Source organism: Triticum aestivum, chromosome 4D, assembly GCF_018294505.1.
Source record: "Triticum aestivum cultivar Chinese Spring chromosome 4D, IWGSC CS RefSeq v2.1, whole genome shotgun sequence".
NCBI lineage: Eukaryota > Viridiplantae > Streptophyta > Magnoliopsida > Poales > Poaceae > Triticum > Triticum aestivum.
The window spans coordinates 170,717,440-170,744,679 of record NC_057805.1 but is presented as its reverse complement, the minus strand read 5'-3'; positions in this window follow the sequence as shown (position 1 = coordinate 170,744,679).

Below are 27,240 nucleotides of genomic sequence, written 5' to 3'. Positions count from 1 at the left end.
TCTATGAGGGTACGTGGACACACTCTCCCCGCTCGTTGCTATGCTTCTCCTAGATAGATCTTGCATGATCGTAGGATTTTTTTTGAAATACTATGTTCCCCAACAGTGGTATCCAAGCAGGTCTATGCGCAAATGTTATATGCACGAGTAGAACACAATGAGTAGTGGGCGATAATAGTCATACTGCTTACCAGCATGTCTTACTTTGATTCGGCGATAATGTTGGATGAAGCGGACCAGACCGACATTACATGACCGTGTTCATGATATTGGTTCTACCGACGTGCTTCGCACACAGGTGGCTAGTGCGTGATTGTTTCTCCAACTTTAGTTGAATCGAGTTTGACTACGCCCGGTCCTTGTTGAAGGTTAAAACAGCACACTTGATGAAAAATCGTTGTGGTTTTGATGCGTAGGTAAGAACGGTTCTTGCTAGAAGCCCGTAGCAGCCACGTAAACCTTGCAACAACAAAGTAAACGACGTCTAACTTGTTTTTGCAGGGCTTGCTGTGATGTGATATGGTCAAGACGTGATGACATATAAATTGTTGTATGAGATGATCATGTTTTGTAACAGTTATCGGCAACTGGCAGGAGCCATATGGTTGTCGCTTTATTGTATGAAATGCAATCGCCATGTAATTCCTTTACTTTATCACTAAGTGGTAGCGATAGTCGTAGAAGCAATAGTTGGCGAGACGACCACGATGCTTCGATGGAGATCAAGGTGTCAAGCCGGTGATGATGGTGATCATGACGGTGCTTATGAGATGGAGATCAAAGGTACAATATGATGATGGCCATATCATATCACTTATTTGATTGCATGTGATGTTTATCCTTTATGCATCTTATTTTGCTTAGTACGGCGGTAGCATTATAAGATGATCTCTCACTAAATTTCAAGGTACAAGTGTTCTCCCTGAGTATGCACCGTTGCTATAGTTCGTCGTGCCGAGACACCACGTGATGATCGGGTGTGATAAGCTCTACGTTCACATACAACGGGTGCAAGCCAGTTTTGCACACACAGAATACTCGGGTTAAACTTGACGAGCCTAGCATATGCAGATATGGCCTCGGAACACTGAGACCAGAAGGTCGAGCGTGAATCATATAGTAGATATGATCAAGATAATGATGTTCACCATTGAAAACTACTCCATCTCACGTGATGATCGGACATGGTTTAGTTGATATGGATCACGTGATCACTTAGACGATTAGAGGGATGTCTATCTAAGTGGGAGTTCTTAAGTAATATGATTAATTGAACTTTAATTTATCATGAACTTAGTACCTGCTAGTATTTTGCATGTCTATGTTGTTGTAGATCAATGGCCCGTGCTACTGTTCCTTTGAATTTTAATGCATTCCTAGAGAAAGCTAAGGTGAAATATGATGGTAGCTACTACACAGACTAGGTCTGTAACTTGAGGATTATCCTCATTGGTGCACAGAAGAATTACGTCCTGGAAGCACTGCTAGGTGCAAGACCCGCTGTAGGAGCAACGCCGGACGTTATAAACGCCTGGCGGAGCAAAGCTGATGACTACTCTGTTGGGGAACGTAGTAATTTCAAAAAAATTCCTACGCACACGCAAAATCATCGTGATGTATAGCAACGAGAGGGGAGAGTGTTGTCCACGTACCCTCGTAGACCGAAAGCGGAAGCGTTTAACACAACGCGGTTGATGTAGTCGTACGTCTTCACGATCCGACCGATCAAGTACTGAACGCACGACACCTCCGAGTTCAGCACACGTCCGGCTCGATGACGTCCCTCGAACTCCGATCTAGCCGAGTGTTGAGGGAGAGTTTCGTCAGCACGACGGCGTGGTGACAATGATGACGTTCTACCAACGTAGGGCTTCGCCTAAGCACCGCTACGATATTATCGAGGTGTAATATGGTGGAGGGGGGCACCGCACACGGCTAAGAGATCAATGATCAATTCTGTGTCTAGAGGTGCCCCCTGCCCCCGTATATAAAGGAGCAAGGGGGTTTCGGCCGGCCAAGGGGAGAGGCGCGCCAGGAGGAGTCCTACTCTTACCGGGAGTAGGACTCCCCCCTTTTCCATGTTGGACTAGGAGAGAGAGGGGGAAGAGGTGGAGGGGAGGAAGGAAAGGGGGCGCCGCCCCGCTCTCCTTGTCCTATTCGGACTGGGGGGAGGGGCGTGCGGCCCTGCCCTGGCCTCCTCTCCTCTCTTCCACCTAGGCCCACTAAGGCCCATTAAGTTACCGGGGGGTTCGCGTAACCTCCCGGTACTCCGGAAAAATCCTGATTTCACCCGGAACACTTCCGATATCCAAACATAGGCTTCCAATATATCAATCTTTATGTCTCGACCATTTCGAGACTCCTCGTTATGTCCGTGATCACATCCAGGACTCCGAACAACCTTCGGTACATCAAAACATATAAACTCATAATATAACTGTCATCGTAACGTTAAGCGTGCGGACCCTACGGGTTCGAGAACTATGTAGACATGACCGAGACACCTCTCCGGTCAATAACCAATAGCGGAACCTGGATGCTCATATTGGTTCCCACATATTCTACGAAGATCTTTATCGATCAAACCGCATAACAACATACGTTATTCCCTTTGTCATCGGTATGTTACTTGCCCGAGATTCGATTGTCGGTATCTTGATACCTAGTTCAATCTCGTTACCGGCAAGTCTCTTTACTCGTTCCGTAATACATCATCCCGCAACTAACTCATTAGTCACAATGCTTGCAAGGCTTATAGTGATGTGTATTACTGAGTGGGCCCAGAGATACCTCTCCGACAATCGGAGTGACAAATCCTAATCTCGAAATACGCCAACCCAACAAATACCTTTGGAGACACCTGTAGAGCACCTTTATAATCACCCAGTTACATTGGTGACGTTTGGTAGCACACAAAGTGTTCCTCCGGTAAACGGGAGTTGCATAATCTCATAGTCATAGGAACATGTATAAGTCATGAAGAAAGCAATAGCAACATACTAAACGATCGAGTGCTAAGCTAACGGAATGGGTCAAGTCAATCACATCATTCTCCTAATGATGTGATCCCGTTAATCAAATGACAACTCATGTCTATGGCTAGGAAACATAACCATCTTTGATCAATGAGCTAGTCAAGTAGAGGCATACTAGTGACACTCTGTTTGTCTATGTATTCACACAAGTATTATGTTTCCGGTTAATACAATTCTAGCATGAATAATAAACATTTATCATGATATAAGGAAATAAATAATAACTTTATTATTGCCTCTAGGGCATATTTCCTTCAGTCTCCCACTTGCACTAGAGTCAATAATCTAGATTACATAGTAATGATTCTTACACCCATGGAGTCTTGGTGCTGATCATGTTTTGCTCGTGGAAGAGGCTTAGTCAACGGGTCTGCAACATTCAGATCCGTATGTATCTTGCAAATTTCTATGTCTCCCACCTGGACTAAATCCCGGATGGAATTGAAGCGTCTTTTGATGTGCTTGGTTCTTTTGTGAAATCTGGATTCCTTTGCTAAGGCAATTGCACCAGTATTGTCACAAAAGATTTTCATTGGACCCGATGCACTAGGTATGACACCTAGATCGGATATGAACTCCTTCATCCAGACTCCTTCATTTGCTGCTTCCGAAGCAGCTATGTACTCCGCTTCACACGTAGATCCCGCCACGACACTTTGCTTAGAACTGCACCAACTGACAGCTCCACCGTTCAATGTAAACACGTATCCGGTTTGCGATTTAGAATCGTCCGGATCAGTGTCAAAGCTTGCATCAACGTAACCATTTACGATGAGCTCTTTGTCACCTCCATAAACGAGAAACATATCCTTAGTCCTTTTCAGGTATTTCAGGATGTTCTTGACCGCTGTCCAGTGATCCACTCCTGGATTACTTTGGTACCTCCCTGCTAAACTTATAGCAAGGCACACATCAGGTCTGGTACACAGCATTGCATACATGATAGAGCCTATGGCTGAAGCATAGGGAACATCTTTCATCTTCTCTCTATCTTCTGCAGTGGTCGGGCATTGAGTCTTACTCAATCTCACACCTTGTAATACAGGCAAGAACCCTTTCTTTGCTTGATCCATTTTGAACTTCTTCAAAACTTTGTCAAGGTATGTGTTTTGTGAAAGTCCAATTAAGCGTCTTGATCTATCTCTATAGATCTTGATGCCCAATATATATGCAGCTTCACCGAGGTCTTTCATTGAAAAACTCTTATTCAAGTATCCCTTTATGCTATCCAGAAATTCTATATCATTTCCAATTAGCAATATGTCATCCACATATAATATCAGAAATGCTACTGAGCTCCCACTCACTTTCTTGTAAATACAGGCTTCTCCAAAAGTCTGTATAAAACCAAATGCTTTGATCACACTATCAAAGCGTTTATTCCAACTCCGAGAGGCTTGCACCAGTCCATAAATGGATCGCTGGAGCTTGCACACTTTGTTAGCTCCCTTTGGATCGACAAAACCTTCCGGTTGCATCATATACAACTCTTCTTCCAGAAATCCATTCAGGAATGCAGTTTTGACATCCATTTGCCAAATTTCATAATCATAAAATGCGGCAATTGCTAACATGATTCGGACAGACTTGAGCATCGCTACGGGTGAGAAAGTCTCATCGTAGTCAATCCCTTGAACTTGTCGAAAACCTTTCGCAACAAGTCGAGCTTTATAGACAGTAACATTACCGTCAGCGTCAGTCTTCTTCTTGAAGATCCATTTATTTTCAATGGCTTGCCGATCATCAGGCAAGTCAACCAAAGTCCATACTTTGTTCTCATACATGGATCCCATCTCGGATTTCATGGCTTCAAGCCATTTTGCGGAATCTGGGCTCACCATCGCTTCTTCATAGTTCGTAGGTTCGTCATGGTCTAGTAACATAACCTCCAGAACAGGATTACCGTACCACTCTGGTGCGGATCTTAATCTGGTTGACCTACGAGGTTCAGTAATAACTTGATCTGAAGTTTCATGATCATTATCATTAACTTCCCCACTAATTGGCGTAGGTGTCGCAGAAACTGGTTTCTGTGATGATCTACTTTCCAATAAGGGAGCAGGTACAGTTACCTCATCAAGTTCTACTTTCCTCCCACTCACTTCTTTCGAGAGAAACTCCTTCTCTAGAAAGGATCCATTCTTAGCAACGAATGTCTTGCCTTCGGATCTGTGATAGAAGGTGTACCCAACAGTCTCCTTTGGGTATCCTATGAAGACACATTTCTCCGATTTAGGTTCGAGCTTATCAGGTTGAAGTTTCTTCACATAAGCATCGCAACCCCAAACTTTAAGAAACGACAACTTTGGTTTCTTGCCAAACCATAGTTCATAAGGCGTCATCTCAACGGATTTCGATGGTGCCCTATTTAGAGTGAATGCAGCCGTCTCTAAAGCATAACCCCAAAACGATAGCGGTAAATCAGTAAGAGACATCATAGATCGCACCATATCTAGTAAAGTACGATTACGACGTTCGGACACACCATTACGTTGTGGTGTTCCGGGTGGCGTGAGTTGCGAAACTATTCCGCATTGTTTCAAATGTAGGCCAAACTCGTAACTCAAATATTCTCCTCCACGATCTGATCGTAGAAACTTTATTTTCTTGTTACGATGATTTTCAACTTCGCTCTGAAATTCTTTGAACTTTTCAAATGTTTCAGACTTATGTTTCATTAAGTAGATATACCCATATCTGCTCAAATCATCTGTGAAGGTGAGAAAATAACGATATCCGCCACGAGCCTCAATATTCATCGGACCACATACATCTGTATGTATGATTTCCAACAAATTAGTTGCTCTCTCCATAGTTCCGGAGAACGGTGTTTTAGTCATCTTGCCCATGAGACACGGTTCGCAAGTACCAAGTGATTCATAATCAAGTGATTCCAAAAGTCCATCATTATGGAGTTTCTTCATGCGCTTTACACCGATATGACCTAAACGGCAGTGCCACAAATAAGTTGCACTATCATTATCAACTCTGCATCTTTTGGCTTCGACATTATGAATATGTGTGTCACTACTACCGAGATTCATTAAAAATAGACCACTCTTCAAGGGTGCATGACCATAAAAGATATTACTCATATAAATAGAACAACCATTATTCTCTGATTTAAATGAATAACCGTCTCGCATCAAACAAGATCCAGATATAATGTTCATGCTTAACGCTGGCACCAAATAACAATTATTTAGGTCTAATACTAATCCCGAAGGTAGATGTAGAGGTAGCGTGCCGACGGCGATCACATCGACTTTGGAACCGTTTCCCACGCGCATCGTCACCTCGTCCTTGGCCAGTGTTCGCTTAATCCGTAGTCCCTGTTTCGAGTTGCAAATATTAGCAACAGAACCAGTATCAAATACCCAGGTGCTACTGCGAGCTCTGGTAAGGTACACATCAATAACATGTATATCACATATACCTTTGTTCACCTTGCCATCCTTCTTATCCGCCAAATACTTGGGGCAGTTCCGCTTCCAGTGACCAGTCTGCTTGCAGTAGAAGCACTCAGTTTCAGGCTTAGGTCCAGATTTGGGTTTCTTCTCCTGAACAGCAACTTGCTTGCTGTTCTTCTTGAAGTTCCCCTTCTTCTTCCCTTTGCCCTTTTTCTTGAAACTAGTGGTCTTATTGACCATCAACACTTGATGCTCCTTTTTGATTTCTACCTCCGCTGCCTTTAGCATTGCGAAGAGCTCGGGAATTGTCTTATTCATCCCTTGCATGTTATAGTTCATCACGAAGCTCTTGTAGCTTGGTGGCAGTGATTGAAGAATTCTGTCAATGACGCTATCATCCGGAAGATTAACTCCCAGTTGAATCAAGTGATTGTTATACCCAGACATTTTGAGTATATGCTCACTGACAGAACTATTCTCTTCCATCTTGCAGCTGTAGAACTTATTGGAGACTTCATATCTCTCAATCCGGGCATTTGCTTGAAATATTAACTTCAACTCCTGGAACATCTCATATGCTCCATGACGTTCAAAACGTCGTTGAAGACCCGGTTCTAAGCCGTAAAGCATGGCACACTGAACTATCGAGTAGTCATCAGCTTTGCTCTGCCAGACGTTCATAACCTCTGGTGTTGCTCTTGCAGCAGGCCTGGCACCCAGCGGTGCTTCCAGGACGTAATTCTTCTGTGCAGCAATGAGGATAATCCTCAAGTTACGGACCCAGTCCGTATAATTGCTACCATCATCTTTCAACTTTGCTTTCTCAAGGAACGCATTAAAATTCAACGGAACAACAGCACGGGCCATCTATCTACAATTAACATAGACAAGCAAGATACTATCAGGTACTAAGTTCATGATAAATTTAAGTTCTATTAATCATATTACTTAAGAACTCCCACTTAGATAGACATCCCTCTAATCATCTAAGTGATTACGTGATCCAAATCAACTAAACCATAACCGATCATCACGTGAAATGGAGTAGTTTTCAGTGGTGAACATCACTATGTTGATCATATCTACTATATGATTCACGCTCGACCTTTCGGTCTCAGTGTTCCGAGGCCATATCTGCATATGCTAGGCTCGTCAAGTTTAACCTGAGTATTCTGCGTGTGCAAAACTGGCTTGCACCCGTTGTAGATGGACGTAGAGCTTATCACACCCGATCATCACGTGGTGTCTGGGCACGACGAACTTTGGCAACGGTGCATACTCAGGGAGAACACTTTTATCTTGAAATTTAGTGAGAGATCATCTTATAATGCTACCGTCAATCAAAGCAAGATAAGATGCATAAAAGATAAACATCACATGCAATCAATATAAGTGATATGATATGGCCATCATCATCTTGTGCTTGTGATCTCCATCTTCGAAGCACCGTCATGATCACCATCATCACCGGCGCGACACCTTGATCTCCATCGCAGCATCGTTGTCGTCTCGCCAACTATTGCTTCTACGACTATCGCTACCGCTTAGTGATAGAGTAAAACAATTACATGGCGATTGCATTGCATACAATAAAGCGACAACCATATGGCTCCTGCCAGTTGCCGATAACTCGGTTACAAAACATGATCATCTCATACAATAAAATTCAGCATCATGTCTTGACCATATCACATCACAACATGCCCTGCAAAAACAAGTTAGACGTCCTCTACTTTGTTGTTGCAAGTTTTACGTGGCTGCTACGGGCTTAGCAAGAACCGTTCTTACCTACGCATCAAAACCACAACGATAGTTTGTCAAGTTGGTGTTGTTTTAACCTTTGCAAGGACCGGGCGTAGCCACACTCGGTTCAACTAAAGTGAGAGAGACAGACACCCGCCAGTCACCTTTAAGCAACGAGTGCTCGGAACGGTGAAACCAGTCTCGCGTAAGCGTACGCGTAATGTCGGTCCGGGCCGCTTCATCTCACAATACCGCTGAACCAAAATATGACATGCTGGTAAGCAGTATGACTTATATCGCCCACAACTCACTTGTGTTCTACTCGTGCATATAACATCAACGCATAAAACCAGGCTCGAATGCCACTGTTGGGGAACGTAGTAATTTCAAAAAAAATTCCTACGCACACGCAAGATCATCGTGATGTATAGCAACGAGAGGGGAGAGTGTTGTCCACGTACCCTCGTAGACCGAAAGCGGAAGCGTTTAACACAACGCGGTTGATGTAGTCGTACGTCTTCACGATCCGACCGATCAAGTACCGAACGCACGGCACCTCCGAGTTCAGCACACGTTCAGCTCGATGACGTCCCTCGAACTCCGATCCAGCCGAGTGTTGAGGGAGAGTTTCGTCAGCACGACGGCGTGGTGACAATGATGATGTTCTACCGACGCAGGGCTTCGCCTAAGCACCGCTATGATATTATCGAGGTGTAATATAGTGGAGGGGGGCACCGCACACGGCTAACAGATCAATGATCAATTCTGTGTCTAGAGGTGCCCCCCTGCCCCGTATATAAAGGAGCAAGGGGGGTTCGGCCGACCAAGGGGAGAGGCGCGCCAGGAGGAGTCCTACTCCTACCGGGAGTAGGACTCCCCCCTTTTCCATGTTGGACTAGGAGAGAGGGGGGAAGAGGTGGAGGGGAGGAAGGAAAGGGGGGCGCCGCCCCCCTCTCCTTGTCCTATATGGACTGGGGGGGAGGGGCGTGCGGCCCTGCCCTGGCCTCCTCTCATCTCTTCCACCTAGGCCCACTAAGGCCCATTAAGTTACCAGGGGTTCCGGTAACCTCCCGGTACTCCAGAAAAATCCCGATTTCACCCGGAACACTTCCGATATCCAAACATAGGCTTCCAATATATCAATCTTTATGTCTCGACCATTTCGAGACTCCTCGTTATGTCCGTGATCAAATCCGGGACTCCGAACAACCTTCGGTACATCAAAACATATAAACTCATAATATAACTGTCATCGTAACGTTAAGCGTGCGGACCCTACGGGTTCGAGAACTATGTAGACATGACCGAGACACCTCTCCGGTCAATAACCAATAGCGGAACCTGGATGCTCATATTGGTTCCCACATATTCTACGAAGATCTTTATCGGTCAGACCGCATAACAACATACGTTATTCCCTTTGTCATCGGTATGTTACTTGCCCGAGATTCGATCGTCGGTATCTCGATACCTAGTTCAATCTCGTTACCGGCAAGTCTCTTTACTCGTTCCGTAATACATCATCCCGCAACTAACTCATTAGTCACAATGCTTGCAAGGCTTATAGTGATGTGTATTACTGAGTGGGCCCAGAGATACCTCTCCGACAATCGGAGTGACAAATCCTAATCTCGAAATACGCCAACCCAACAAATACCTTTGGAGACACCTGTAGAGCACCTTTATAATCACCCAGTTACGTTGTGACGTTTGGTAGCACACAAAGTGTTCCTCCGGTAAACGGGAGTTGCATAATCTCATAGTCATAGGAACATGTATAAGTCATGAAGAAAGCAATAGCAGCATACTAAACGATCGAGTGCTAAGCTAACGGAATGGGTCAAGTCAATCACATCATTCTCCTAATGATGTGATCCCGTTAATCAAATGACAACTCATGTCTATGGCTAGGAAACATAACCATCTTTGATCAACGAGCTAGTCAAGTAGAGGCATACTAGTGCCACTCTGTTTGTCTATGTATTCACACAAGTATTATGTTTCCGGTTAATACAATTCTAGCATGAATAATAAACATTTATCATGATATAAGGAAATAAATAATAACTTTATTATTGCCTCTAGGGCATATTTCCTTCATACTCGATAGTTCAGTGTGCCATGCTTTATGGCTTAGAACCGGGACTTCAACGACGTTTTGAACGTCATGGAGCATATGAGATGTTCTAGGAGTTGAAGTTAATATTTCAAGCAAATGCCCGGATTGATAGATATGAAGTCTCCAATAAGTTCTATAGATGCAAAATGGAGGAGAATACTTCTATTAGTGAACATATACTCAGAATGTCTGGGTACCACAATCCCTTGACTCAGCTGGGAGTTAATCTTCCGGTAGATAGTGTCATTGACAGAGTTCTTCAATCACTGCCACCAAGCTACAAAAGCTTCGTGATGAACTATACCATACAAGGGATGGATAAGACAATTCCCGAGCTCTTCATGATGCTAAAAGCTGCGGAGGTAGAAATCAAGAAGGAGCATCAAGTGTTGATGGTTAACAAGACCACTAGTTTCAAGAAAAAGGGCAAATGGAAGAAGGGGAACTTCAAGAAGAATGGCAAGCAAGTTGCTCCTCAAGTGAAGAAGCCCAAGTCTGGACCTAAGCCTGAGACTGAGTGCTTCTACTTCAAAGGGACTGGTCACTGGAAGCGGAACAGCCCCAAATATTTGGCGGATAAGAAGGATGGCAAAGTGAAAGGTATATTTGATATACATGTTATTGATGTGTACCTTACTAATGCTCGTAGTAGCGCCTGGGTATTTGATACTGGTTATGTTGCTCATATTTGCAACTCAAAACAGGGGCTACAGATTAACCGAAGATTGGCTAAGGACGAGGTGACGATGCGCGTGGGAAATGGTTCCAAACTCGATGTGATCGTCGTCGGCACGCTACCTCTACATCTACCTTCGGGATTAGTTTTAGACCTAAATAATTGTTATTTGGTGCCAGCGTTAAGCATGAACATTATATCTGGATCTTGTTTGATGCGAGACGGTTATTCATTTAAATCAGAGAATAATGGTTGTTATATTTATATGAGTAATATCTTTTATGGTCATGCTCCCTTGATGAGTGGTCTATTTTTGTTGAATCTCGATAGTAGTGATACACATATTCATAGTATTGAAGCCAAAAGATATAAGTTTAATAATGATAGTGCAACTCATTTGTGGTGTTGTCGTTTAGGTCATATTGGTGTAAAGTGCATGAAGAAACTCCATGCTGATGGGCTTTTGGAATCACTTGATGCTTGCGAACCCTGCCTCATGGGCAATATCACTAAGACACCGTTCTCCGGAAAAATGGAGCGAGCAACAGACTTGTTGGAAATAATACGTACTGGTGTATGCGGTCCGATGAGTGTTGAGGCACGCGGCGGGTATCGTTATTTTCTAACCTTCACAGATGATTTGAGCAGATATGAGTATATCTACTTGATGAAACATAAGTCTGAAACATTTGAAAAGTTCAAAGAATTTCAGAGTGAAGTGGAAAATCATCGTAACAAGAAAATAAAGTTTCTACGATCTGATCGTGGAGGTGAATATTTGAGTTACGAGTTTGGTTTTCATTTGAAACAATGTGGAATAGTTTCACAGCTTACGCCACCTGGAACACCACAGCGTAATGGTGTGTCCGAACGTCGTAATCGTACTTTATTAGATATTGTGCAATCTATGATATCTCTTGCTGATTTACCGCTATCGTTTTGGGGTTATGCTTTAGAGACGGTTGCATTCACGTTAAATAGGGCACCATCTAAATCCGTTGAGACGACACCATATGAACTGTGGTTTGGAAAGAAACCCAAATTCTCATTTCTTAAAGTTTGGGGCTGCGGTGCTTATGTGAAAAAGCTTCAACCTGATAAGCTCGAACCCAAATCGGAGAAATGTGTCTTCATAGGATACCAAAAGGAGACTTTTGGGTACACCTTCTATCACAGATCCGACGGCAAGATATTCGTTGCAAAAAATGGATCCTTTCTAGAGAAGGAGTTTATCTCAAAAGAAGTGAGTTGGAGGAAAGTAGAACTTGATGAGGTAATTGTACCTACCCCCTTATTGGAAAGTAGTTCATCACAGAAATCAGTTCCAGTGATTCCTACACCAATTAGTGAGGAAGCTAATGATGATGATCATGAAACTTCTGATCAAGTTACTACCGAACCTCGTAGGTCAACCAGAGTAAGATCCGCACCAGAGTGGTACGGTAATCCTGTTCTGGAGGTCATGTTACTTGACCATGACGAACCTACGAACTATGAGGAAGCGATGATGAGCCCAGATTCCGCGAAATGGCTTGAGGCCATGAAATCTGAGATGGGATCCATGTATGAGAACAAAGTGTGGACTTTGGTGACTTGCCCGGTGATCGGCAAGCCATAGAGAATAAATGGATCTTCAAGAAGAAGACTGACGCTGACGATAATGTTACTGTCTACAAAGCTCGACTTGTTGCAAAAGGTTTTTGACAAGTTCAAGGAGTTGACTACGATGAGACCTTCTCCCCTGTAGCGATGCTTAAGTCTATCCGAATCATGTTAGCAATTGCCGCATTTTATGATTATGAAATTTGGCAAATGGATGTCAAAACTGCATTCCTTAATGGATATCTTAAGGAAGAGTTGTATATGATGCAACTAGAAGGTTTTGTTGATCCAAAAGGTACTAAGAAAGTGTGCAAGCTCCAGCGATCCATTTATGGACTGGTGCAAGCCTCTCGGAGTTGGAATATATGCTTTGATAGTGTGATCAAAGCATATGGTTTTATACAGACTTTTGGAGAAGCCTGTATTTACAAGAAAGTGATTGGGAGCTCTGTAGCATTTCTGATATTATATGTGGATGACATATTGTTGATCGGAAATGATACATAATTTCTGGATAGCATAAAAGGATACTTGAATAAGAATTTTTCAATGGAAGACCGCGGCGAAGCTGCTTATATATTGGGCATCAAGATTTATAGAGATAGATCAAGACGCTTAATTGGACTTTCACAAAACACATACCTTGATAAAGTTTTGAAGAAGTTCAAAATGGATCAAGCGAAGAAAGGGTTCTTGCCTGTGTTACAAGGTGTGAAGTTGAGTCACACTCAATGCCCGACCATTGCAGAAGATAGAGAGAAAATGAAAGTCATTCCCTATGCTTCAGCCATAGGTTCTATCATGTATGAAATGTTGTGTACCAGACCTAATGTGTGCCTTGCTATTAGTTTAGCAGGGAGGTACCAAAGTAATCCAGGTGTGGATCACTGGACAGCGGTCAAGAACATCCTGAAATACCTGAAAAGGACTAACAATATGTTTCTTGTTTATGGAGGTGACAAAGAGCTCGTCGTAAATGGTTACGTTGATGCAAGCTTTGACACTGATACGGATGACTCTAAGTCACAAACCCAATACATATTTATGTTGAATGGTGGAGATGTCAGTTAGTGCAGTTCTAAGCAAAGCGTCGTGGCGGGATCTACGTGTGAAGCGGAGTACATAGCTGCTTCGGAAGCAGCAAATGAAGGAGTCTGAATGAAGGAGTTCATATCCGATCTAGGTGTCATACCTAGTGCACCGGGTCCAATGAAAATCTTTTGTGACAATACTGGTGCAATTGCCTTGGCAAAGGAATCCAGATTTCACAAGAGAACCAAGCACATCAAGAGACACTTCAATTCCACCCGCGATCAAGTCAAGGAGGGAGACATAGAGATTTGCAAAATACATATGAATCTGAATGTTGCAGACCCGTTGACTAAGCCTATCTCACAAGCAAAACATGATAAGCACCAAGACTCCATGGGTGTTAGAATCATTACTATGTAATCTAGATTATCGACTCTAGTCAAGTAGGAGACTGAAGTAAATATGCCATAGAGGCAATAATAAATTTGTTATTTATATTTCCTTATATCATGATAAATGTTTATTATTCATGCTAGAATTTTATTAACCGGAAACTTAGTACATGTGTGAATAATAGACAAATAGAGTGTCCCTAGTATGCCTCTACTAATCAGAGATGCTTAACTTTCCTAACCATAGACATGTGTTGTCATTTGATGAACGGGGTCACAATATTAGAGAACGATGTGATGGACAAGACCCATTCGTTAGCTTAGCACTATGATCGTTTAGTTTATTGCTACTGCTTTCTTCATGACTTATACATGTTCCTATGACTATGAGATTATGCAACTCCCGAATACCGGAGGAACACTTAGTGTGCTATCAAATGTCACAGCATAACTGGGTGATTATAAAGATGCTCTATAGCTGTCTCCGATTGTGTTTGTTGAGTTGGCATAGATCAAGATTAGGATTTGTCACTCCGAGTACTGGAGAGGTATCTCTGGGCCCTCTCGGTAATGCTCATCAATATAAGCCTTGCAAGCAATGTGACTAATGAGTTAGTTGGGGATGATGCATTACGGAACGAGTAAAGAGACTTGCCGGTAACGAGATTGAACTAGGTATGATGATACCGACAATCGAATCTCAGACAAGTAACATACTGATGACAAAGGGAACAACGTATGTTGTTGTGCGGTTTGACCAATAAAGATCTTTGTAGAATATGTAGGAGGCAATATGAGCATCCAGGTGTCAGGCCCAATATGCGACTCTATCCTAAAGGAACTCGAAGGTCCCACCAAGGATAGAAGCGCATATTGGAGACGCTTTTGCAAGGTGGATATCATTACATCGTACCATTACATAACAAACGGGGATACATACAAAAGGCATACAAATGCCACAAGAATACATCAAACATCATACATGAGAACAACATCCGACTATGGATGAAACACAAATAGAAACTCAAACGACATCCATCCTGCTAGCCCAGGCTGCCGACCAGGAACCTAACCCAAGATCGATGACGAAGAAGAAGAACTCCAAAACATGTAAACATCACTCTCACGTCATGATCATCGCATTACTTGTACCTGCGACTGTTGTTGTAGTAATCCGTGAGCCACGAGGACTCAGCAATCCCATTACCATGGGTATCAAGACTAGGAAAGCTTAATGGGTAGGAAAGGGGTAAGTGGTGAGGTTGCAGCAGCGACTAAGCATGTATGGTGGCTAACTTACGAGTAAAAGAGTAAGATGAGAAACTACGCCAAATGGTCGCCAACTAGTAATGATGAATAAGTAATCCTGAACTACTTACATTCAAACATAACCTAACCGTGTTCTCCTCTTGAACTTCCCCGAAAAGAGACAGTCACGGTTATGCACACGGTTGGTGTATTTTAATTGAGTTTACTTCAAGTCCTCTACAACCGGATATTAACAAATTCCCATTGCCACATAACCGTGGGCACGGCTCTCGAAAGTTTAAATCCTGCAGGGGTGTCCCAACTTAGCCCATGACAAGCTCACGATCCGCGGAGACAATCCTCCATCACGGGACCCTCCGATCAGGCTCGGAATCCCGGTGCACAAGACATTTCGACAATGGAAAAACAAATCCAGTAAAACCTCCCGGCGTGCCGACACCCTGATAGTAGCCGCGCGTATCTCGTCTCAGGCCACGACCGGATGAACACTACGTATGGCAACCGAAGATCCCAGGTGAAGGGGTGGCACTGCAAGTGGCTCTTTTTTGGGACCAACACCATCAGCACTGGCCCCCCTGTATATGTAGAAAAATCCTCGGGTTCATGACGCCCTATGCCAATTAATTATTTAGTTCAATATTATTATGGCAAATGTTAAAACCAATGTTGGGCCTTGCTGGAAGAGTTTTATTCAAAGCGAACTATCAAGAGGGGCCCATAGACCCTCACCGTGTTAGGGACGCAAAATCAAGGAACATAACACCGGTATGACGGAAACTAGGGCGGCAAGAGTGGAACAAAACACCAGGCAAAAGGCCCAGCCTTCCACCCTTTACCAAGTATATAGATGCATTAATTAAATAAGAGATATTGTGATATCCCATGATATCCACGATATCCATGTACCAACATGGAACAACCTGCAACTGCGCCTGCAACTAGCAACGCTATAAGAGGGGCTGAGCAAAGCGGTAACATAGCCAAACAACGGTTTGCTAGGAAGGGTAAAAAGGTTAGAGGCGATCATGGCAATTTGGGAGGCTTGATAAAAAAGTGGTAGGCTTGATAAAGTTGTTAAACATCAAGTTAAAGTGCACCAAGATGATATACGCGTCTTTCTAGTCAAGTTACATATAAAGTTCATTTAATTAGGAGCTACGGACTAGAAGATATGAGCAAAACAAGTTAAATATGGCATTGATGCAAATGCAAGCAAAACACATCACAAACACTCCAAAACAAGGATGCAACAAGGTAACATGAAACTACATGCAAAACGAAGCAAGTTTCATATAGGGCATGCTCCATACGGAGCCACGGTTCAACACATACACTCAATACAAGTTTCAAACACAATCTGCCCAAACCAGCAACTAAGTACTTTCCAATCAAGGAAACAACATGATGCAGGAAAGATATGGACACAAACTTGATATACACTTCAAATACAGACACCATGCTTCAAATATCATTAAGATTCAGGTTCATAGACATCATGATTAATCCAAGATGATCAATGCAAGAAGCAACTTTATAACACAAATTATGACTTAGTGAAAAACAGAGCATACATGTGAGCAGAAATAACATGTTGACATGTTGGAGGCATGAAACAAGCATGCTAATGTCCAAGATCATAACAAGCAAAAGCATGGCACTCAAGTACAGGTTATTCATGACAAAACATGATTACTAAGCATCCCCATATAAATATAGATCAATGGCATTCATCAAGACAAGTTAGCAAGTCATAACAGATTCTCACGCTTGGGAGGAAATCTGGGAATGCAAAACAATAACATTATGGTGCTGAATTTGGAGGCACATAATAGCAAGCATAGCAACTTTTGTACTTATGCAAAAGACATGGGCATGTAGTAGACATGATATACTTCAACTCATGTAATTGGAGCATCTCCAAAAGAGGCACAGATTAATTAATAACAAGCTCAAAACATGGCATCATGAAGTTAAAAGAAAAACTCAAACATCATTCAGGCATGTTCATGGCAATGAAAACATATGCTACGAGATATATATGAGGCGTCAAAGGGCATGGCAAGCATGTACATGTAGAGGACTACAAAACATGAACACTGGGCTACTTCTAGAAACCAATAAAACAGGCTCAAAACATCATGGCAAATTTTGAAAACATAACAGGTTCACAGACTTGGCAGAAATTATCGTCACAGAAATTAGCAACAGCAAGTAGCCTACTTCACAAGCTTGACACACTCACCAAAATGCACATAAAAATACATGGATTGCACCACTATAAATATGGCATGAATATGCTCCTAAAACATGTTGACATGATTCTCAAAAGATAAACACACAAAATGCTATGAAAAAGACAAATCAGCAAGTTATCACAACTTTCAGCAGGTTATAATATTTAGCACTTTCGCAACAAGGATTAGGGCAACTAGATTGACAGTAACATGCATGAAAATGACACTTGCTTGTAGAGCATTCAGAGATTAACAATTGCATATATCATACATCACAAATGGACAAGCATGCACAAAGTTATAATGCTCACAAAAATGCAACATGAGATGGTTTTTCTAGGGACTTGAGAAAATTATACCCTCTGGAAAAGTGAATCTCGTTGTCCCTAGGACGAGACGGAGCAGGGCAGCGTGCAGAGGCGCGTTTGGCTCGAGGGTTCGCTCGGACCCTGGACGGAGGGGTCCCGACGCGGGGTTGAAGGAGGCCTCGCCGGAGCTGCACGCCGGCATGGTCGGCGAAACGTCAAGGACGTTGGGGACGGCGCGGGAGACGTGCACCGGGTGATGGAGAGGCCGGATCCGGGTGGCGGTGGTGGAGATCGACGGGAACCCGGCGTTCGGAGCTCGCCGGAGGTCCATGGCGGCAGCGGCGAGATCCTGGGGCCGGCAGGGTTGAGGTGGACTGCGGCGGAGGACGCCGGAGGGCGCGGGTCCGGTGAGCGCCCGGGAATGGCGACGGAACGGCAGAGGTGCGGCGCAGGACAGCGGCGGCCTGTGCGTGCGACGGCGGGAGGAGGCGCGCGTGGCGGCGGTGGCAGGCGCGAGACGAGGGAGCGAGTGCGGCGGCTCGGGCGCAGGGGCGCCCGGGGCTCGGTCGGGCCCCGGATGCGGCCCGGGCGGGCTCCCCATGGGCCTTGCGCGCCGCGGCAGAGGGAGGTTGGGCAGGGGCGCGTGGCGTACTGTCAGTGTCCCTAGGCGGCAGCGACGGTGGGTTCAGGTGGCGGCGGGGCAAGTGGAGCAGCGCCAAGTGGCGGCGAGGGAGAGGACCGGCGCTGAAAACGAGGGCGGCGGTTGCTGGAGCTGCGCGGAGGGCTAGGACTAGGTTTTATTCCCAGATTAGGAAGGGAGGAGGTCTATTTATAGGAAGAAGGGCTAGGAGAGGGGGTTTGAGGCCGTTTCGGACCGTTTGATCTCAATCGGGCGGTCCGAAAGGAAGGGGTACTGTAGGTGGGCTAGTGGGTTGTGTAAAGGGGGTTGGGCTGAGAGGAGAGGGGAGAAATGCAGCCCGGCAAGGGTTTTCAGAGACCCAAGACGTCCGACGTTTGACCAGCAATAATGCCGCTATATGTTTAACGGTTGGGCTATCAAACGGACTCCGAATTGGATGAAACTTGGCAGGCGGACTACCTACACTATAATAAGACCGCACACAAACTTTCACCGCATTCCGAGAACATTTTTCTGCCACTGATAAATTAATATTTTAGAGGTGTCGGGGGCGCATGCGAGTGTGTCGGATCTCGAAACGGACAACGGAAGGAACTGGGAGGCCCGAACGAATGGATGCAAGTTTTGAAAAACATGAAGATGAAATGCACATGATGACATGGCAAGATGCAACACGCAAGCAAATGACATGGGAACGACGGCGAAATAACTAGAAGACATCTGGTGCATTGGACTCGGGGCGTTACACTAGGTTCCACTATTGGTTATTGACCGGAGATGTGTCTCGGTCATGTCTACATGGTTCACAAATCCGTACGGTCCGCACGCTTAACGTTCGATGACGATTTGTATTATGAGTTTCGTGTTTTGATGAACCGAAGTTTGTTCGGAGTCTTGGATGAGATCACGGAAATGACGAGGAGTCTCGCAATGGTAGACACATAAATATTGATATATTGGAAGGTTATGTTTGTACACCGGAATAGTTTCGGATAGGTTCGGGCATTTTCCGGAGTACCGGGGGGGGGGGGTTACCGGAACCCCCCGGGGGATTAATGGGCCACAATGGCCTTAGTGGACAAGAGAGAGGGCCGGCCAGAGGTGGTGCCCCCCCCCTTTACCCCGTCCGAATTGGACAAAGGGGAGGGGAGGCACACCCCTCCTTCCTTCTCTTCTCTCATCTTTCCCTTCTTCTCCTACTTGGACTAGGAAAGGGGGGACCGAATCCTACTTGGACTAGGAGTCCAAGTAGGACCCCCCCCATGGCGCGCCCCCTCCTAGGGCCGGCCTCCTCTCCTCCCCCCCTTTATATACGTGGGAGGGGGCACCCCAAAGGCACACCAAAGTTTCTCTTAGTCATGTGCGGCGCCCCCTCCACAGTTACACACCTCGGTCATATCGTTGTAGTGCTTAGGTGAAGCCCTGCACCGGTAACTTCATCATCACCATCACCACGCCGTCATGCTGACGGAACTCTCCCTCGGCCTCAACTGGATCAAGAGTTCGAGGGACATCACCGAGCTGAACGTGTGCAGATCGCGGAGGTGACATATGTTCGGTACTTGGATCGGTTGGATTGCGAAGATGTTCGACTACATAAACCGCATTACTAAACGCTTCCGCTTTCGGTCTACGAGGGTACGTGGACACACTCTCCCCGCTCGTTGCTATGCTTCTCCTAGATAGATCTTGCGTGATCCTAGGATTTTTTTTGAAATACTACGTTCCCCAACAATCTCCAAGAACATCGAGCAGAACTTTGTATTGAGAATCAGAGAGAGAGAGAAGAAGCCATCTAGCTACTAACTATGGACCCGTAGGTCTGTGGTAACTACTCACGCTTCATCGGAGAGGCAATGGTGTTGATGTAGAAGCCCTCCGTGATCCAATCCCCCTCCGGCAGGACGCCGGAAAAGGCCCCATGATGGGATCTCATGGGTATAGAAGGTTGCGGCGGTGGAAAAGTGGTTTCGTGGCTCCCCTGGATGTTTTTGGGGTATAAGAGTATATATAGGAGGAAGATCTAGGTCAGGAGGTCACCGAGGGGCCCACAAGGTTGAGGGGCCCGCCCTACCTACCCGGGCGCGCCCTCCAACCTTGTGGCCGCCTCATGGCTCTTCTGACTTGCACAACAAGTCTGCTGGGTGTCTTCTGGTCCAAGAAAAATCATCGCGAAAGTTTTATTCCGTTTGGACTCCGTTTGGTATTTCTTTTCTGCGAAACTCTAAAACAAGAAAACAACAGGAACTGGCACTAGGCTCTAGGTTAATAGGTTATTCCCAAAAATCATGTAAATAGCATATTAATGCATATAAAACATCTAAACAGATAATATAATAGCATGGAACAATAAAAAATTATAGATACGTTGTAGACGTATCACCCACCACGACGTCACAACCAGAAGATTTGTGGGCGCAGACCACCTTTCGTCAGGATAAGATGTACTAGTTGTCTCCCTTCGAATTTGGCAGTTGTGGGATCTCTTCCCGCCTTCATTTTGGGGGAAGAGGACCAAGGCCACTATAAGTATAGCTAGCCACCACCATAGAGAGGAGGAAGGATTCAGACCACCCACACCCTCACCAGCTCACACAAACACAAGAACGCACCTCATGAGGTCGTTCTTCCACTGTACTAGTTCATCCTTAGCCCACCTCGAGGCTAATCCACCACAAAGGAGGAGTAGGGTATTACACCGCAAGGTGGCCCGAACCTGGGTAAACTGCCTTGTCCCGTTATTCTTTAGTTCATCGAGCTAGGCTATAAGATCGACGAGTTGGCAGATTGGCGAGGTTCAGTTCTTCGCAGGCACCCCAGAGTTCGAATCTATCTTGGGTCTGCGGAGCCCCAAATCTGACACGTGTGTGTGAGAACGGGCCGAGGCATAGTGCATCTATGTGTAAAGGGTGGTTCTACGCATTAAATTAAAATATAAATGTCATTATTATTTTTGGATGAGATCATGAATTTTGCAATTTGCGTATGACCGAACATCGGTCTATCAGACACCCATACTCTATTGAATTCTAGCATGTGCATGTGTTTATTTCATATTATCGATCCATGGAGTGAGAGTGGTTTGAAATCCAGACAATGCATTGCTTTTGCAATTCATATATAAACATTAATTAGTGCACTCCATGTTGTTAGTGTGAAGCACTTTATACATTTGTCACTTACATGGATACATTCCAAATTGCTAGCTATGAAATAGAATCCATGGTGAATTCAACATAAAGGGGGTTTCGAATATTCGAATTCATAGGAAGTGCATTCATCTATTTGAATCCAAGATAATGGCATTTGTAAATCAGATCTAAAAGGGGGCATCAATCTTTGTTGTGCGTTTGAACATGCTATATATTCATACGCATGTCTAACTATTTTTTTGCAACCAAGGAGATTATATCTGGAACCATGCATGAACTGAGGTAAGTTGCATATTTTTTAATATATACTCATGTACGATGTATATTCAAATGTACCCCCTCCATTCCAAAATAATCATCGTTTTAGGATTTTCAAGAGTCAAGATTTGTGAAGTTTGACAAATCCTGAAAGTTCTATTCAAGAGAACCAAAAACGTTAATGCTTCTGCTCCCAAATATTGAATGAAGCGCGAAATAAGCCTCTGGTCAACTGAAACCACGCGAGACTAATGTTTGGTGGTAGGAAATTACTCTGGCTAGTGTAGCCTATCGGCCCGATGTCCAAAGGTCTAAACCGGGGTAGCTTTGTAACTTCAGCAAGACGCCAGTTGTCACACCCTGATTTTCATGCCACAACACTTAAGCTAATAAATCATGATAAAATGTGGTTTGAAAAAGAACTTTTGAGTCTTTTGGACTTTGCTTTGATCGGATTTTGTCTGTTGTTTGCAAGTGATCTAAAAATCAAATAAATACTCCAACTCTTATACTCCCTCTCCTTGATCCAAAACTTTCCCCAATGATAATGCCATGTGTATAGGACAACATAGTATCTATTGGGAAACACAGTAATTTCAAAAAAAATCATACGCACACGCAAGATCCATCTAGGTGATGCATAGCAACGAGAGGGGAGAGTGTTGTCCACGTACCCTCGTAGACCGTAAGAGGACGAGTTATGACAACGCAGTTGATCTAGTCGTACGTCTTCACGATCCGACCGATCCTAGCACCAAAGATACGACACCGCAGCGATCTACACACCTTCAGCTCGGTGACGTCCCACGGACTCTAGATCCAGCTGAGGTCGAGGGAGAGTTTCGTCAGCACGACGGCGTGGTGACGGTGATGATGAAGCTACCGGTGTAGGGCTTCGCCTAAGCAATGCAACGATATGACCGAGGTGGAAATCTGTGGAGGGGGGCACCGCACACGACTAAACAATCAACTTGTGTGTCTACGGGGTGCCCCTCCCCTGTATATAAAGGAGTGGAGGAGGGGAGGGCCGGCCCTCTCATGGCGCGCCCAAGGGGGGAGTCCAACTCCCGGTGGGAGTAGGATTCCTCCCTTCCCTAGTTGGAGTAGGAGAAGAAGGAAGGGGGAGAAGGAGAGAAGGAAAGGGGCACCGGCCCCCCTCCCAAGTCGGATTGGGCTTGGGGGGGCCCACCTTGGCCGCCTCCTCTTATCTCCCACTAAGGCCCATTAAGGCTCAATGACTCCCCGGGGGGTTCCGGTAACCCCCAGGTACTCCGGTAAATGCCCGAACTCACCCGGAACCATTCAGATGTCCAAACAAAGCCTTCCAATATATCGATCTTTATGTCTCGACCATTTCGAGACTCCTCGTCATGTCCGTGATCACATCCGGGACTCCGAACAACCTTCGGTACATCAAAACACATAAACTCATAATACCAATTGTCAGCGAACGTTAAGCGTGCGGACCTTAAGGGTTCGAGAAATATGTAGACATGACCGAGACTCATCTTCAGTCAATAACCAATAGCGGAACTTGGATGCTCATATTGGTTCCTACATATTCTACCAAGATCTTTATCGGTCAAACCGCATAACAACATACGTTGTTCCCTTTGTCATCGGTATGTTACTTGCCCGAGATTCGATCGTCAGTATCTCAATACCTAGTTCAATCCAGTTACCGGGAAGTCTCTTTACTTGTTCCGTAACGCATCATCCTGTAACTAACCCATTAGTCACATTGCTTGCAAGGCTTATAGTGATGTGCATTACCGAGAGGGCCCAGAGATACCTCTCCGATACATGGAGTGACAAATCCTAATCTCGATCTATGCCAATCCTACAAACACCTTCGGTGAAACCTGTAGAGCATCTTTATAATCACCCAATTACGTTGTGACTTTTGATAGCACACAAGGTGTTCCTCCGGTATTCGGGAGTTACATAATCTCATAGTCAGAGGAACATGTATAAGTCATGAAGAAAGCAATAGCAATAAAACTCAACGATCATAATGCTAAGCTAACGGATGGGTCTTGTCCTTCACATCATTCTCTAATGATGTGATCCCGTTCATAAAATGACAATACATGTATAGCTATGGTCAGGAAACATAACGATCTTGGATTAACGAGCTAGCCAAGTAGAGGCATACTAGGGACATTCTGTTTTGTCTATGTATTCACACATGTACTAAGTTTCCGGTTAATACAATTCTAGCATGAATAATAAACGTTTATCATGATATAAGGAAATATAAATAACAACTTTATTATTGCCTCTAGGGCATATCTCCTTCAGTCTCCCACTTGCACTAGAGTCAACAATCTAGTTCACATTGCCATGTGATTTAACACCAATAATTCAAAGCACCATGTGATTAGTTCACATCGCCATGTGACTAATACCCAAAGGATTTTACTAGAGTCAATAATCTAGTTCACATTGTTATGTTATTAACACCCAAAGAGTACTAAGGTGTGATCATGTTTTTCTTGTGAGAGAATTTTAGTCTACGGGTCTGCAACATTCAGATCCGTATGTATTTTGCAAATTTCTATGTCTACAATGCTTTGCACGGAGCAACTCTAGCTAAATGCTCCCACTTTCAATATGTATCTAGATCAAGACTCAGAGTCATACAGATCGGTGTCAAAGCTTGCATCGACGTAACTCTTTACGACGAACTCTTTATCACCTCCAAAACCGAGAAATATTTCCTTAGTCCTTAAGGATAATTTCTGACCAATGCCTAGTGATCTACTCCTAGATCACTATTGTACTCCCTTGCCAAACTCAGGGCAGGGTATACAATAGGTCTGGTACACAGCATGGCATACTTTGTAGAACCTATGGTTGTGGCATAGGGAATGACTTTCATTCTCTTTCTATCTTCTGTCGTGGTCGGGCTTTGAGTCTTACTCAACTTCACACCTTGCAACATAGGCAAGAACTCCTTCTTTGACTGTTCCATTTGAACTACTTCAAAAAAACTTGTCAAGGTATGTAGTCATTGAAAAAACTTATCAAGCGTCTTGATCTATCTCTATAGATCTTGATGCTCAATATGTAAGCAGCTTCACCGAGGTCTTTCTTTGAAAAACTCCTTTCAAACACTCCTTTATGCTTTCCAGAAAAAATTCTACATCATTTCCGATCAACAATATGTCGTACACATATACTTATCAGAAAAGCTGTAGCACTCCTACTCACTTTCTTGTAAATATAGGCTTCACCGTAAGTCTGTACAAAACTATGTGCTTTGATCAACTCATCAAAGTGTATATTCCAACTCCGAGATGCTTGCACCAGTCCATAGATGGATCGCTGGAGCTTGCACATTTTGTTAGCACCTTTAGGATTGACAAAACCTTTTTGGTTGCATCATATACAACTCTTCTTTAAGAAATCCATTAAGGAATGTAGTTTTGACATCCATTTGCCAGATTTCATAAAATGTGGCAATTGCTAACATGATTCGGACAGACTTAAGCATCGCTACGAGTGAGAAGGTCTCATCGTAGTCAACTCCTTGAACTTGTCGAAAACCTTTCGCAACAAGTCGAGCTTTGTAGACAGTAACATTACCGTCAGCGTCAATCTTCTTCTTGAAGATCCATTTATTCTCTATGGCTTGCTGATCATCAGGCAATTCAACCAAAGTCCACACTTTGTTCTCATACATGGATCCCATCACAGATTTCATGGCCTCAAGCCATTTTTTGGAATCTGGTCTCATCATCGTTTCCTCATAGTTCGTAGGTTCATCATGGTCAAGTAACATGACCTCTAGAACAGGATTACCATACCACTCTGGTGCGGATCTTACTCTGGTTGACCTACGAGGTTCGGTAGTAACTTGATCAGAAGTTTCATGATCATCATCATCAGCTTCCTCACTAGTTGGTGTAGGAATCGCTGGAACTGACTTCTGTGATGTACTACTTTCCAACTCGGGAGAAGGTAGAATTACCTCATGAAGTTCTACTTTCCTCCCACTCACTTCTTTCGAGAGAAACTCCTTCTCTAGAAAGGATCCATTCTTAGCAACGAATATCTTGCCTTCGGATCTGTGATAGAAGGTGTACCCAACAGTCTCCTTCGGGTATCCTATGAAGACACATTTCTCCGATTTGGGTTCGAGCTTATCACGTTGAAGCTTTTTCACATAAGCATCGCAGCCCCAAACATTAAGAAACGACAACTTGGGTTTCTTGCCAAACCACAGTTCACAAGGTGTCGTCTCAACGGATTTAGATGGTGCCCTATTTAACGTGAAAGCAGCCGTCTCTAAAGCATAACCCCAAAACAATAGCGGTAAATCAGTGAGAGACATCATAGATTGCACCATATCTAGTAAAGTATGATTACGACGTTCAGACACACCATTACGCTGTGGTGTTCCAGGTGGCGTGAGTTGCGAAACTATTCCACATTGTTTCAAATGAAGACCAAACTCGTAACTCAAATATTATCCTCCACGGTCAGATCATAGAAACTTTATTTTCTTGTTACGATAATTTTCCACTTCACTCTGAAATTCTTTGAACTTTTCAAATGTTTCAGACTTATATTTCATCAACTAGATATACCCATATCTGCTCAAATCATCTGTGAAGGTCAGAAAATAACGATACCCGCCGCGAGCGTCAACACTCATTGGACCACATACATCAGTATGTATTATTTCCAACAAGTCTGTTGCTCGCTCCATTGTTCCGGAGAATGGAGTTTTAGTCATCTTGCCCATGAGGCATGGTTTGCAAGCATCAAGTGATTCATAATCAAGTGATTCCAAAAGCCCATAAGCATGGAGTTTCTTCATGTGCTTTACACCAATATGACCTAAACGGCAGTGCCACAAATAAGTTGCACGATCATTATTAAACTTATATCTTTTGGCTTCAATACTATGGACATGTGTATCACTACTATCAAGATTTAGTAAAAATAGACCACTCATCAAGGGTGCATGACCATAAAAGATATTACTCATATAAATAGAACAACCATTATTCTCTTATTTAAATGAGTAACCTCTCGCATCAAACAAGATCCAGATATAAATTTCATGCTCAACGCTGGCACCAAATAACAATTTTTAGGTCTAAAACTAATCCCGAAGGTAGATGTAGAGGTAGCGTGCCGACGGCGATCACATCGACTTTGGAACCATTTCCCACGCGCATCGTCACCTCGTCCTTAGCCAATCTTCGCTTAATCTGTAGCCCCTATTTTGAGTTGCACATGTTAGCAACAGAACCAGTATCAAATACCCAGGCATTAATGCGAGCATTAGTTAAGTACACATCAATAACATGTATATCAAATATACCTTTCACTTTCCCATCCTTCTTCTCCGCCAAATAT